At 39.9% G+C, this 15,775-nt stretch overlaps 1 long non-coding RNA gene across 1 annotated transcript; it reads left to right on the plus strand.

Annotated features, from left to right (window-relative positions):
* Nucleotides 1–6,220: 6,220 nt before the first annotated feature.
* On the plus strand, nt 6,221–7,786 carry LOC146577573 (uncharacterized). The gene is made up of 3 exons (XR_014891430.1): nt 6,221–6,358; nt 6,455–7,141; nt 7,243–7,786. It is a non-coding gene; the product is annotated as an uncharacterized LOC146577573 (long non-coding RNA).
* The last annotated feature ends 7,989 nt before the right edge of the window (nt 7,787–15,775 follow it).

The following is a 15,775-nucleotide window of genomic DNA, read 5'->3' on the forward strand; positions in this document are numbered from 1 at the left end:
AATAAGAACATTTTGAAATAAAATCCAAAAACTGCATCTGGCTTAGTTTTTGTTGAATAAATAATGACTCTGTGTAATATGTCATGTGTTGTATATGTAAGTTGTATTTGTACAATGAAGCCAGGCTTTCTTTGTGTTAGCTGCCTGACAAAACCTAAAACTCTAGTCAGAGATTGCAGGTGTCACAACAGACATGATCAGCTTTCTCTGTCGATCCTATCTTTCTGTTTCACACTCTGTGCACTCATAGAAAAAAATCTTTAAAAAAACAATCACATGACTCTTCTTCCACACAACATGATCCCTGAGTGCCGCCTGCTCCAACCAGACATGTTCTCACAGCGACGATGGTGATAATTAAAATCTACAAAGAACGTGATAAACATTATTAAAATGCAGCACTGTTAAAGCAACGTGATTAATGCTGCATTAAAATGAGCCTTTAGCACATAGAGATGATTCAACAGTTTCATTTGACTTCATTGTTTCTAAGGCAGATGCTACACCAGTGAAGGTGCACTTAGTTTTCACACACTGCTTCTGCATTGTGTCTTAGTTTTAGTGGATTAAATAATGACACAGTGTTTGTTTGTTTTTCTTTAGTAACAAATGACCTCAGACCAGCTTCTAATATTTTATAAACAAATAAGCATAAATGCATAAACTCAGCCTGGAATCACATGGGATAAACATGGGATGTGCATTTTTTTATTTGTTTTGTGTTACTGAGTCTTGCAAGAATGCCAACCTTACCAGCAGCAGCTTGGTTTTTTTGTTTGTTGTTTTTTTAATTGAATGAGTGCTGAAAGTTGAGCAACAGCTGTGACAACGAGAGAAGATGGAGCCAATCAGAAACAACTGTGAAAATGTACAATATGCAAGCTAAGAAAGCAAAGTGTAGCAATGTTGCCATCGTTTTTGTTGTTGTGGGATTTTTTTCAACATTCACTGAAAATCACTTCTCTCATATTTCCTCTTTATTATTTTCATCACTGTTTAAGAAACGTAACAAAGTCTTATAAAGCATCTAAACCAGCATCATGAAGTGATGTTTAAAGATGGCAGCAAGCTCACAGCATCTCTCAACTCAAGAGCAACATTCAAAGTGCACAGGCTGAAGGAAAGTATTGATTTTATCACATGCAATTACAATACGCCTTTTCATCCGTATCTGGATGTACAATGGGTATCGTTGTTTGTCCCAGCAGTTTACAATACAGAATGTGCACGTCTGTGGGGCTTTTATAAAGATTTCTATTTGCATTGATACGATTGCTTGGATCACAAATTGTTCTAACTTGATTAAAGTCACCAATGATAAAGGTATTCTTGCGCTTACAGTTACCATTATTATCTCTGTTTGCTATCAGATCATCACATCCCCCTTGTGGGATCATGTTGATGATATGCTGGTTTTCTGAACACGTCCGTTAGTCATGCAGAGCACAGTGCCAGAGAGCGCCACCAGCAGGAACATGGAAGTCTTCATTGTATTTCTATATCGAAAAAGTAAACAGAGTGAATATATAAATCAGTATTATTTCATTTCATTTATTAACTTGTTTATTTTTCCATTTTCCTAAATGTTAATCGTGCTTAACTATTAAAATAAAAATACAGATAGATAGGAAACTCTCTGAAAAGTCAAACTGTTTTCAGTGAGTTTATATATTTGCCAGAGGAAAGGTCAAATCTGCATATCTGACCACTTTGAATCAATTTATATCTAAACAGAAATCAGTAAAAGTTCAAATCAGTTTTATCAATATCCTCACTTATGAGGATATTGATATCCGTATAACTGGAGTTATTATAGATTTTCATACATGACATTTGTGAAAAAGGCGAGGGTGTCAGGGTCCCTGTGTCTACCCGGTCGCCTCAGTGTGGCTACATGTGTTTTTTTGTTTTGATTTTGTCCCCGCTCTCTCCCTCCCTCCTTCTCTCACTGCCTGGGCGGAGCTCATCTGTGGGCTCCTGCCCTTGGCCCACGCACCTGGTGACACCTGTGGCTCATCACCCAACAGTGTTCCAGTCCCCTTATAAGATGGCAGCCCTGTATTTCTCGTCGCTGGACCGTTGCCGACTCTCGTCAGTGTTAACCCCAGCTCAGTTCGTTCTCGTGTTTCCCTAGCGATCTTCTTACAGTAACCTTTTGCATCTCTGTGAATAGATTTCCCTGGACCTGCCCCTGTGTTACCTGAGCGATCAAGTGTGTGAGGATTGGAGCGAGCTTTTGTGTTTCTTGTGGAGTGTGAAGAGGAGCGTGGAGCGTGGATGGAGTGAGGACTTTGGAGCGTGTGTGGACTGCAAGTGTCTTTCCCCCCTCCTGTTCGTGTGTGGATTCCCGGAACCCGTCTTTTCCCCACTGTGTAAATAGATCACCTGGTGCTTCTGTAAATAAAAAACCTTTACTGTTCCCTACTCAGAGCCTACGCGTGAGTCCGTTCAGTCCCGTTGTGACAGAGGGTAAGGACGTAAATCGACTGGTAAAGAGGGACTGGTGAAGAGTCTGCAGCCGCAGCACCGATCCATCTGTCCATCTCCTGTTCCCTTCTCTGATCACTCGTGAACAAGACTGCGAGTTTTGTAACTTAATAAAAGCAGTAATTTGTTTGCCAGAGGGCCCCTTCCACGTCACACCCTGTTCTTTCCTTCTTGTCTTATATGAAAATTCACTTTGTGGAGCTTTTTGGGAAATTGTTAAACTTCAGGAAGATTCTGAACATGCCCCATCGTTTAGCCAGCTCTTTGGAGCTGAGCAGGTTCAGGCCTGTTGTTGTAAGTTTTATAAAACGATCTCATTTAAACGGATAATCCAGCTGAAGCTTCAGACAGCCGTCAGACAGTGAAACACTGCCATCTGCTGGACGCGAATAACAAAGACGCTGCTTTGACGGGTGAGGGAGTTTCAACAAGTCTGCAACGACTCAAGCATCAAACTACAGAACTATTCTAGCGGACATGGTGCTCTAATGACTGCTTCATTAACGCAGCTCAGAAAGGATCAAACATATCAATAAATCATAAAACACAAAACGTCTCTTATTGCCCAGGGCTCAGGAAGTGAGTGTGTTCCTTATAGCCCAACACGTTCTCACTCCCAACTCGTCAAACGTGTGACGCATGGTCAGGCTCCCTCTGCTTCACTTATGGACCATATGGACCACCAGGTAAGACCATTTAAACGGACAGCATTTATAGAATGACTATTAAAAGTCTGCGAGTGTCAGTAATGTTAATGTGGTTATGTTAGTAATACACCGAGTGCTAATATAACAGCTTTAAGATGCATTTGTAGATGTTATTACGTGTTTTACCGTCTTTATGGTGCTAGCTTAAAGTTACGGTGTAAACGTTAGCTTATATTGGAGGAAAGCTGTTACTGTTTAAACGATGTTAGCACAGAAATATTAGCTTCTGTCATGACTGATGAAGTTACTAGTTAATAAAGTTTCCAGTAAAGTGTTTAATCGCAGCCACAGACTGACAGCAAATATCTCGATTAGCTTCAGTGCATCTGTAATAAATATGTGCAAGTTTCAGTGCTTCGTTTAAACTGTATGATACTTATACTGACCCAGGGTCAGTGTAAAATACAATCCTAGCTGTGTGAACAAAGCCTGGCTGCTTTAATCCTGCATGACAAACCTCAGGATGCAGGTTATTATTACTCTTTCCTGCTGGCACACCTGTCACACCTGAGAGTCAGCTAGAAACTCACAGTGACGTGGACATCATGCAAAGACTGCCAGACTCTGTAATACTGCAAATGATCAGTGACTCAGGTTATCACTAAACTTTAAACAGCACCTCTGTGTCTCTGTGTGCTGAACATCTAGGATTGAGTCAGGCTGCATTGACTGTGGGACTTTAATGTGTTAAAAGCAGGTTGAAGACGGCTCAGAAACATTTGAAGATTAAAATTTAGCATTATGGCTGCTGGTGGTTTGTAAAGCCTCTACTCAGCTGTATTTTTGTTACTAATTTATGTTTGTTGTTGTTTAACACAGATTTCAGAAGAGCAAATATGCTTAATAGTTGAACTAGATTTCATTTGTCAGTGTGGGACTGCTGAGTCACCTGAAGAACTCATTTCATTCATTCTCCACATGATGTTCATTTACAGAAATGTTTCACAGGAACTGATTTCTCCCAAAGGGTGAACTAGTGTGTTTCCATAGATTACCTCTGTATGAATGTACTTCTTAAATGAAGGCAAGTGTTTGTCCTTTTTTGTTCCTCAGGTACAGTACGTGATATCAAGGGCAGGCGGTCATCACTGGGGGTAGACAAGAAGCAGACGTACTTCCAAGAGGGAGCTGCAGTGAGGTCAGAGGTCAGAATCTGAAACAGCTCAGGTTTATATTTTAGAGGTTATAAAAAATCAAAATGTATTATTTAAAGAAACCTTTAAATAATAGTCATAATTATGATTATTATAAGAAATATCAAACATTTAAGTGGATTTTCTGTTACACATATCGTGTTAGCCCTGCAATAAACTGGCAGCCTGTCTTTGTCCTGTATCAGCTGGGATAGGCTTCATCCTCCTGCAACCCTGAATTGGATACATTGTATTCCAATTATGTAATCTGATCATTTACAAACTCAAGGTATCTAATCAAAATGTAAGTGATGCCGCCCTTGACAGACAGGGAGATTTTATTCCTCAAAGACCATCATCCAGTCGAAGTACTAGTTGCCACGTGGTCAGTGTTCTCACAACCATTGATTTTATCTCACAACTTGTTTTCACCAAAGAATTTCAGTAAGTAAATATTCTTCAATCTCTTTTTCCCCCCAGTGTCTGCAGATCAGCATCAGTGTCCACGTGAAGAACCTAGTTATGTTGCCAGTGTCAACCCAACAAAAGGTACTTTACCTTCTTGTATATATTGTGATTCCTTTACTTTTATATTTGTTGTTATAGTTGAGTTAGGCAGGGCTTTTGTGCAGTCCTAAGAAACATACTGCCTAGAGTGTTTTTCACTTTGTGGAAGAGTTTCTTTATTTTTTTTCTGTTAGTGTGTGGAACTGAGGTGCTTCGTCAGGAGCTCCTTCAGTTGTTGGAGGATGGAGAAGAGGACGCAGCCATGACTTGTGAGACGTCGTCTGAGTCAGCTGCTACTCACTGGGCGATCAGAAACATGGTGTCCTTGCTAAAGTGGAAAGAGGCCAGGCCTTGTCTTATAGACAATATGTTAGCTACTCTGGATCCACAGTCACACCGTGTGTGTCAGTGTGGCAAACAAGTAGTTGTGAGGTGTCTGGACTGCCTGCCTCTTCCATTCCTTTGTGCTGACTGTGATATTGCAGTTCACACACGCTTTGTCCTGCACAGCAGAGAGGCAGTAACAGGAGGGTTTTTGCAGCCTTCATCAGAGTTTCACAATCCAATATGTACGGTTTTTAAGTCTTATGCATTTATTGCTATGTACTATGAGTGTGTGCTGTTATTGTATATTTATTGTGTATCATTTAATTTCCAATTCTTTTTATATATATTGTGTGTTTTTAATGTTAGTTCGGCTGTTGCCTGTGCAAAGACCAGACTGTGTGTGACTGCCCAGCAGGTAACGTTGAGGTTTCACCCGGTGCAATTGTGGCTCTTGTAACCATAAATGGTAAGTTGCTCTTTTGTCACACAGTACATACACAATAGATGTGTTTGCAGGTTTTATTGCAAATTGTACATTGCTACATTGTTTTGAATTACCCTCGGCCCGCAGTATATGTGGGCACCTGTCAAAGGTCATTTGGATTTACCAGACCGCTTTGAAAACAACATGGGAAAAAATGAATGTCTTTGTTGAGCCATGACTGGATTTCTCCTTATCCTTCCTAAAGGCCGTTATAACCTTGCACTGCCAGTGGTGAGCTGCACCAGCTGTGGCCTAATGTGGTCCCCCTCAGTTAAGGACTTCCAGGGTGGTGGATATTGGCCTGGCACCTTAAATTTCTGCACCCTGTTTTCAATGGATGTCTTTCAGTCTTTCTATGACATTAAGAAGCTGCAGCAGGGATGTCACTTAAGGCCTTTGTCAAAGTGCTGGATGAACGAACAGCCCATTTTGGAAGGGTGAGTTTCTAAATTTGTCAAGTTTAAGGAAATTGTGCAAATCAATGTTTATGATGACTGTCCGTGAATATTCTGTTGTTTGTCCTCTACTTAAAAGACTGGCCGAATATCAGCTGATGCCTTCAGCAAAAGTTTCTTGGAGTGGAGTGCTGTAAAGTGTGAGGTGGACAGGATGTGCAAGGAGCCATGCTTTAGCTGCCCTGCCTGCACTCCAGACATGCTTGCCGTCTCAGTTGATGGAAACTGCAAGCTTTATCGCTTTCAATCAAATGCAAGGTACGTTATGCATTGTGTACATAAATCAAATATGGATTTGTACAAAAATTGTATTTTGATGTTTCTTTTCAAACAACTGTCACCGTGTTCGTTCAGCACTTCAGAGCAGGGGAACTTTGAAGGTGTCTTCATTGAGAAAGATGAGGAAGTTGCTGAGTTTGTGAAATACATCCAGAGACACACAAATGATGTAAGATACACATATATATCAGTGCTGTCAGCGTTAATCTTGTTAAAATGACGTTAACGCCATAACCATATACTCATACGTGTGTGTGTGTGGATACATATTTGGATGGGTGGATATTTATTTTGTTTTTCTCTTGGTGTTGTCGTAATACTATTTACTTGACTTTATCTTAATGTGTACTTCATTTTGAGTAGCTCACACTTGGATGTGCGAGGTATACTGCAGCTTGTAGTCTTGGATACGTTTAAGACATTTTGTTATAAGGTTGAATGAATTCAGCAGTCATGTATTGTGACCTCCTTTCTATAGATCAAATGGGGAGGTGCGTTTCAGGATGGGGCCGGTTCTACAGTTGGAGAAGAGGTGGAGCAAGTAAACAGTTTCCTGTCTAGGGCGGCCATCACAACGAAGTACATGTCTAAAGCAGGTGTGTGTCTGTGTGTGAGATTCCACTCAGTCTCCTGCTCATTCATTCTTATTTGTATACTAACTGAAATGCAGGGCGAACAGACATGCTGAGCCTCCTGGCTTTGGGCTGGAACAAAAGGAAAGTGGAACAACTGGGCCGCACTTTGAGCCAGAGATATCTAAAGGTCATTTTTTCAACACCCATTTTAATGTGTGTGGTAATGGGGCAAAAACACCAGTACTCTAAAAATGTCCATATGAATGACATTTATTAATGTATTCTTAGATCATAAGGATCCTTAGAGAACAAGTGGAGAGCCTGAATGCGAGCAGAAATGAGCTGGGTGTGGATGACGACACACTGCAGCAATGGGCTGAAGGTGAGTCTCAATATAATGCACTCGTGTATAACAACAGGACCCACCATGGCCTCATTAAAGAACTTAGAGTTAAGATCTTTCTGACAGTGTCAACAAACAATGAAAAATAAGCTTGTAAAAGCAGAATTGATGGCAGAGTTGTTGCGTTTGATCAAATTGGATTGGACCTGGGTTGAAGTGATGTCGTACTAGTTGGTTTTATAAAGCTGAACACCAACATACTTGTTATCTCATGATAATGCAGCACATGAAGGCTCCAGATGTCTTATAATGAATATCATCAAGTCAGTGATTACAGAGTCCACTGTAGTTTGGTGACTGTTACTCATCCTGTGTTCTGATTAATATTCCTCTCACTTAGAAACGGATCAAACTGATGGCAGCCTTGGAGCGTTGCAGGCACGAGTAGAGGAGCTTGTCGTCATCATCAGAGTGCGAACACAAAGTCTTTACAGAACTCATGCCAGCTGTGGTCATTAAGGAAAACTTTGATTTAATATTGATTTCATGACAACTATCCTCAGGCACATATTCCTGGATATATACAATGACACGAGTAGACACTAACCCCCAGCAGTCTGGTGCTATGACAGCATAACTAAGGGCTGACCTGAACCAGCCCCAACTATAAGCTCTATAAAGAAGTAAAGTCTTATGCCAACTCTTAAAAGTCTTGACCATGTCCACCTCCAAAACTCATAATGAACTTTGGAGGTGGACAGCTATCAAGCTCCTCACAGAGGAGCAGCTTGACAGCTAACAGCTCCCAATTTACTTTAGTCCAAATACATGAATTCAAATTGAGGTGATAACTATTTATCAACAGTATGAATGTCTGTTCCCGTCCAACAAAGTTGTTACTACATACCATGTTGAGCAAGGCTTCCACTTGACTTTAACTTCTTCTTTTTCCTGAAAAACATGATATAAACAAACAATTAATTCAGAAAGACATGCAGGTTGCATACAAAAAGGAGCCTACAAACATTTGTGTACTGTTGAATGGCTCAATATATTATACAGTTAGTTTACAAAAACATAAGAACCACTACAATGCTTGTACTGCCAGCATCGAGTGCATGTCAGCAAAGCAACACTGCTTACATTGTGGCTCACTGTCACAGTCTGGCGAGAGCAGACTGTATGTATTGTGAAGAGTGGACCCAAAATGCAGACACCAAGGAACTTGGATCAAAACAAAAAGCGAGCCGTTTAATGAGGCTGGCAGAAAAGGTACAAATAAAGGGCAAGGCAAACAGAAATAAAACTAACATTAACCTAAACTGGGAGAACTAAACAAACAACATGGAAAAACCTGGACATGAAACCTAGAAACATGGCGTGAACAACAGACGACCTGACAATCACACACTGAAAACAGAGGACTTAAATACACAGGAGGTGATTAGGGGAAGTGGAGACACATGAGGAAACAGCTGGCACACATGAACATAATGACGTCACAGTGGGAGAGTAAAACTGAACATGATGAACACAGAACACCAGACCTCTTCACAATAAAACAGGAAACATAATGAGACATAGACACGACAACCCGAACTTGACAACGTAAGACACAGACATGAAACGCATGAAGAGCAGGGGAGATTTAACATGGTTGAAAACACGAGGGGAAAATAATAACTAGAAACACTTAGGCATAATAATACAAACTTGATAACAAATGACACGCAGCATGAAACACGAAGGTTGAGGGGAAACTTAAATACAGGGGAAGAAAACACAAGGAGTCTAATAACCAAATGAACTTAGATAACCTAATGAACAAAATAAACTCAAACTTAAAACGCTGGGTCAAAAGACCCAGGATCATGACACTCACAAGCTCCACTCCTTTTCATCAAAACCAAAATTTTATCTACATTCTGTTTTTTACACTTTAAATCCCAGTTAGGTTAAATATTACCAGTAGCTTTTCAGATAAAACAGTAATAAAGTCCTAATGGTTTCATAAATCTTCATATTTTTTTTCATATAAGCATCGGGGACAAGGCTGTCTTGCAACTGTTGAGGTCACTAGTGTGCGCCCTATTTCTTCCAGGATCACTCTTCATTTGTAGGTTTTAGTGGACTCCTACTACTGTGAAGTGGTTTTCATGGGACAGGGGCTTGTATTCCAAGATCTGGGAGATTGTAGAAATGAGCTGTGATGCCCTTCTTGCCATCTTTCCAGAAATATCAGTGATCTGGAAGTTGTTAGGCTGACTTACAGCAGCAGCACTTTCTGCACCTGCAGAAACTCCAGGACACATTTACTAACAGTGTTTGTTGAGAGTAAGAGTGTTAGCATGTGTGTCAAAGCTACGTTTGACTGGGAAACTCAAAGCTCAATAACCTGTATCAACAACAATTCACTGCAGCCTGTGTAATATTTGATGCATCATAATTTATTCCAGTCTATCTTGCAAATACATGTTTGCGTTGCAATGTCATGCACAACACACACAACTATTAGAGCCTTAAGATCAAACCTGCGTCATTCTTTTGGTCCACTGCAGTGTAGCAGTCAAACAAGGAGAAGTGAAGTGGCCCCAAATGGCCAGGATAGAGATCAGAGGGTTAATGCGTAAAAGGCATAAAAATATTATTGATTACAGGATAATACATTAATGTTAATATCAACAATAAGCTTTTTACTCTGAAGTTACAAGTATAAACAATGCTGTTGCATTTACACTTACATTTTTTACTATAAGTATGGAAACAAGTGAACAGCATTTTATAATAAGTTTAACTGGAATTCTGTACACTGAAAAACAAACAACAGATAAAAAACACAAACAAACAGCCAGTGCCTTCATCTGTCCATTAAATGTCAAACATCGCTTTGACCTGTAGTCTCTGCTCGTCAGCACATGCTTTTAAAAAGAGCTCCATGTCCTCTGCAAACTGAAAAACAAAGAGGAAGAAGTCCCTCTACACAAAAACACTGTGGATGACAGGCCAGGCAAACATCTATTGACCTGTTTGAATGCCTCCTCATCATGTGAGCCTTGAAGTTTTTTTGTAAGAAGACTAAGACCACAGTGAGGACGTTTCATTTTCATGGACTTTCCACAAGCCCCAGTTTCATTTAGCACAGAGGGTGGAGCACATGAATGTTCTACCCAAGATTCAGGAAATGGTTTAGATGCTGGAGACGAGACATGGAGAGGGAGACGAGGCTCCACGGAGAGTTCAGTGGGGAGCAGTCCTGAATGCTGACATGACAATAATTGCCTTGCCATATCCCCACGCTGTATGACTGTCATGTTACAGAAGGGCAGTGAAAGTGCACCGGCACATCATTTTGTCTGTAAGAGAGAAAAAAAGAAAAAACATGTAATTTAAATGTAGTTGTATAGAATGCAGTCAGTTTATCTAACAATCAGATTGTACATATTAACAAAAATATCCAAGCCGTCCTCAATAATGAAAGCAAAATGGTGTGGATCACAAGAGCTGTCAGGAAATGTGGTGAACAGGAAAAATATTTAATGAAAACACTTTTTTCTCTCGCTGATGAATGAACTGAACTGTACAATGTGAAAAATAACTTTTAAGTCAACAAAGACCTGCAGAGGTGCTGAAAAGAAGTGCATATTTATGACTTTAATTATGAGGTATATTTAATACCAACATACCTTTGAAAGGCAAAGCACTTTGAATGTGTCCATTTATATGCTGCTCAATCTTTGCCCTGACAGCAGGGCTGAGAGTGGGGCACAGAGGGCAGTGAAACAGCCAACACGTGGTGCATTCCTGCAATTCTGGCCTGGAGGCAGAACTCCAATTTGATATTTGCATCTAAAACAGAGAGAAAAACAGATAAACACCATATACACATTTAAGTTCAGGTTTTAGCAGAAATAACACGTTACAGTTAGCATGTAAGAGATTTGGGAGAAAATTCTTTACAAAAACATAATTTACAAGAAACTTTTATTTGTGACATACGTATCTATTGACATATAAAAGACAATTGAACAAAGGCTAACTAACATCTGGGCAATAAAACAGAATAAATAGAGAATATTAGTATTTATACATATATAAAACTCTCTGTGACGACCTTTACAATGTTTTTGCAGGTGGAATGAGAGATATGAATAAAGTGCAATATGCAGTAAATGGAACAATGTGCATTGATGTTACAGATCGTGAAAAGTAGTGAAGTGAATTTGTTCATAACAAGCAAAAATCAAATACGTTTGAAACTGACCACTAAATGCTAACCAGAGGTGTCAAAAGTGCACATTCTTACTAAAGTTTAGATGCCTCGGGGGTCTGACCGTTGTTGTAGCGCTAACAAAGTGCCAACGTAATCAGTGTAAGCAAACTAGATGATTCCTACAATTATATAATTATTAACGGCAAATTTAGACATGAAAGACTCTGTAACAACCTTTACGATCCACTTGCAAGGTTTCCACAGTCGATGGCTGTATCCCAATTCAGGGTCTGCAGCCTTAAAGTTCGCAGCCTCAACGGTCCATGAACTCTGAACATCTGAACTCTGAAGCATGAACTCTGTGTCAAAGATTCAAGTTGCAGTTATTTATATTTCCTATCACCTTAAATCTTCACTCAAAGACACTCAAGTATCTGTGACAGTGTATATATAGATGTATCATATATAAGAGAGAAATATTGTTCTTTTAATATGTTGGCATTACTAAATGTGGCTCAGTGCTTACATATATGTGTAAAAAGCAAATGTACGAGCTGTGATAACTGTGTCTGATAGAATGAAGAGTAGACTGATAAATGAAATATTCCTTTATTGGGTGAGAAAATCAGACCATGTCATAACTGCTTTAAGTCATACAGAATAGACATCAGAGCCTTAAACAGGCTGACTTCTGCTAAATGGGTCAAACTGGGCAGAAAGTCTACAAGCACATAACATCCTTATAGAATATGATGTAACACTATAGATCAACTTAGCTCAGAATATATAAAGCATATAAACAATTACAGCAATATGATGCAACAAACACAGCAGTGCTACTGATCCAAAACACTCAAAGCTTCATAGAACTGAAACAAACATTTATTTTTAGCTCCATTCTGCTGCTGATACATACTTTAGGTTTCTGAACTGCATTTTGCAGTCTTCAACTCATATTGGATATAAAGAAACATGCAACGTGCACTGAGCTTGTGGAAGTCTGGAAATGGATCTGCCTGTCAGTAATTTTCTCTTTTGCCCACCCGCTGTACCTTTCCTATTTCTCTGCGTGTAAATGCATGCCTATTGTATTGACTTTTTCCTGTTGTGGCCCGTCGGCCTTTACCAAGCTTATCCACTAGAAATCTCATGCATGCCTAAGCTAACTTATCATATTTTTCTTTTAGTAAAGAGGCTATGGCGTGCAAAGGATACTGGGCGCTTGGAGGCAGCTGTTGGACCATACAAGTTATTTTTCGAACACTGCAGGGGTCACGGTGGTTTCTGATGAGGTAAGAGAACTTATCATTATTGAGTCTGATTTCGAGGTTCTGCTCCTTCTGAAGCATTTGCAGTGCAGAGACCATTAATAGTTTAAAATGTGCGGGTAGGTGGGGGGGGGGGGGGGGGGGGGGGGTTATATTGCAAAACTCTGATAAGGTTTCACCCATTCACTTCAACAGGAAAAAATGTTATCAACCACAACACAGATGTTGTGACATCTGTGACATCATAATACCCAGTTCCAGTATATGCAGAAAGAACCTTTATCAGCAATTCTATTCCTTTAGATGTTTTTGTGTACAGCACTCAAGCAGTTACTTCAAAAATTGTTGCTGTTGTTGTATAAACTCAGATTTTTCAAAACAGGTCATTGATGCATATCTGCACCGTGTTATTGACAGACGAAAGGTAAGTAAGAAATGTCATTTACCTACTAATTTTGAAATAAAAAAAACACCCTATTTACTGTTCTATAACATTTTTGTATACTTGTGCAGAATGCTGCACACCTGCTCTGTTCAGTAGTTGCAAGCTCGTTGTTTTCTGGGCAGTTCAGATGCCTCAACTGGTATGTTGAAAGCTCAGAAGTGGTCCAAACAGTTGACTCCTTTCTGTTGCTGAGGAAAGAGTTCGGTTCCTTTAAAGAAGACTATATTTGAAAACACCCTGAGACGCATGGTACCTAAGTAAATCCAAATTACTCTGCACTTCCAATCCCACAGATGAAGTTCCCAGTTGAAGACCTGGCTGTGCCCTGTGAACTTTGGTACACACTGGATTCTTGTGGTATGTGTTCATTTTGTTATTAATTTGCATAATTTGTTGTGAAGCAGTTTCTTGCACAAAGTGTTATTTTTAAATAAGTTTTCAGTGGCACAAACTATTGTAATTTTTAATTTAACTTTTTCTTTAGATTGTCAACATTTCTGCACAGAAAATACTGCTCATAGACCCCATGGGAATGAAGGTGTTTATGACAGGAAAATTCTGCGCAACTGGAGGTATGTATGATACTGAGGTGTTATTCTTAGATTAAAAAAAAAAAAAATCTTGTTTCATTACAAACACTTTTGTTCAACTAGGAATTTTCTGAGGATGAGAGGGCATGAAGACACCATGGAGTGGCAGTTACAGACTATGCAACACAACAAGCGACAGGATTCCAGCAGTTGTGGAGTTTTACTGTTAAAGGTAACCCTTATTCAAATGATTCAGTTTCTTGTTAGCTAGAATTAAGACTTTAAGTGAATTTAAGTGAAGTGAAAGTTATTTCGGTCAACAACAACAAAGATGATCATTTTACATAGAAGTACTTAATCATACAGTAACTGAAAAAGGAAAAGGCTGAAGCCTTGTGGCTTATAATTATCCTATCCTTTACCTAATTAAGACTTTACATTCTAATTATGATCAATCTCACAGTTTGCAGAACACTACCTTGATTTTGGAGAGGTCAGTGAGGTGTCAACCACTACAGAGCCAGTTGTGCTGGAGCGAATGCAGATAGCTTGCACCCTACTTGAAAATCGAGGTAAGTCCAGTAAAGTCCTTATCACGTTAGTGCGTACTTCCAATTTAAATAGTGCTTTTCAAACAGCACAGTACAAATAGTGCTCTTCAAACACTTTCAGATAAGACCCTTCTCAAAGTCTAATTTAGACTAATTTTCCAGGAAGTATATTTGGAGAAAATGTACTATTATTTTTTAATTATTCAATAAATAATGTTTGATTAAAACCTAACTATGAATGTGTTTCAGGGAACGCTGAGGACTACTGCATTGTTTGCTCCATGTTAGATGCTAACGCTGACCGCAGCATGATTGAAATGGTAAAACAAAACAAAAGAAAAGAAACACATAAGTCTTAGTATCATTACTTGCCAATCATAATTAAAATGTTGAGTAATAGTATTCACCAAACAGAATATGAGCCATTTATTTTTCCTTTCCAGGTGCAGTATGAATCTTGCCAAAGATGGGCACATTTTGCATGTGAAAAATATAAAGAGAGCAACCAAGAATATAAATGCCAAAAATGTAGCCAGAGTCAGACAGAGACTGTGCAGAGACTGTAGAAGGACAGAGCAGCAGCAGAGCAGTCCAGATACACTGATGATCCTCTGTCAGATCCAGAGGGACACACAGGGATGATGCTGGACTCTACATTGTGTCTGACAGTGGAGCTGTTCTCAGAGCAGTTCACTCTGCAGCACTGACAGTCATCTGCACTTCTTCTCATTCCTCTGTCAGTCACTGCTGGATGAAGCTCTCCTCTCCACCTCCCAGTAACATGGCCCAGTCAGAGCGTCTCTACACACAAGCTGCTGCTGCTTCAACCTCTCTGGATCATCAGGACACAGCTCCTCCTCTCTCAGCACACACACCGTCCTGTTTACCATCATAGCCTCCACCTGCAGAGAGAAGAAGGAAGAGCAGAGGAGATAAACGAGTGTTTCCAGAGACTCTTCATCAGCTGTCAGTCAGTGATGCAGCACATCCAGTATAAAGAGCAGCAGGGACTTCAGTGCTGGGACTGTACTAGGACTCATTGTTGCTTCACTTTTTCTAATCTTTGGATTTTTATTGAAGTTGATGAAAATGTTTTTCCCTCCTAGTTTGAGTTTGGACTTTCATTCATTAGAAGAACCTTGGTGTGTCCACTCTGAGCTCTGTAGGAACCCCAACAACAAGCCCAACAATCCAGATGGACGGTTCCAGCTGTTAACTGGAGGAATTCCATCCAAACATCTGCTCTCACTAAATTCTTCCTCACCTACAGACTGTGTTCTTCACTGCTTTAAACTTGGAAACGAATGCAGTCATTGGTCTGCGTGCTGCTTTGTTCAGAGAGCTGATTGGCTGTTGACAGTGTTTGATCAGAGCGTGTCAGCCGTTACCATGGTGACCATAAAGGTCAGAAACAGGAAGTGTTTGTGTCCAATCCTGAAGCCTGTCACCATTCTCCTCTCACAGCTTCACTGAG

The sequence above is a fragment of the Mchenga conophoros genome, linkage group LG3 (genome assembly GCF_057382185.1).
Source record: "Mchenga conophoros isolate Kocher_MC1m ecotype Shallow Benthic linkage group LG3, M_conophoros_male_GT1.1, whole genome shotgun sequence".
Taxonomy (NCBI): domain Eukaryota; kingdom Metazoa; phylum Chordata; class Actinopteri; order Cichliformes; family Cichlidae; genus Mchenga; species Mchenga conophoros.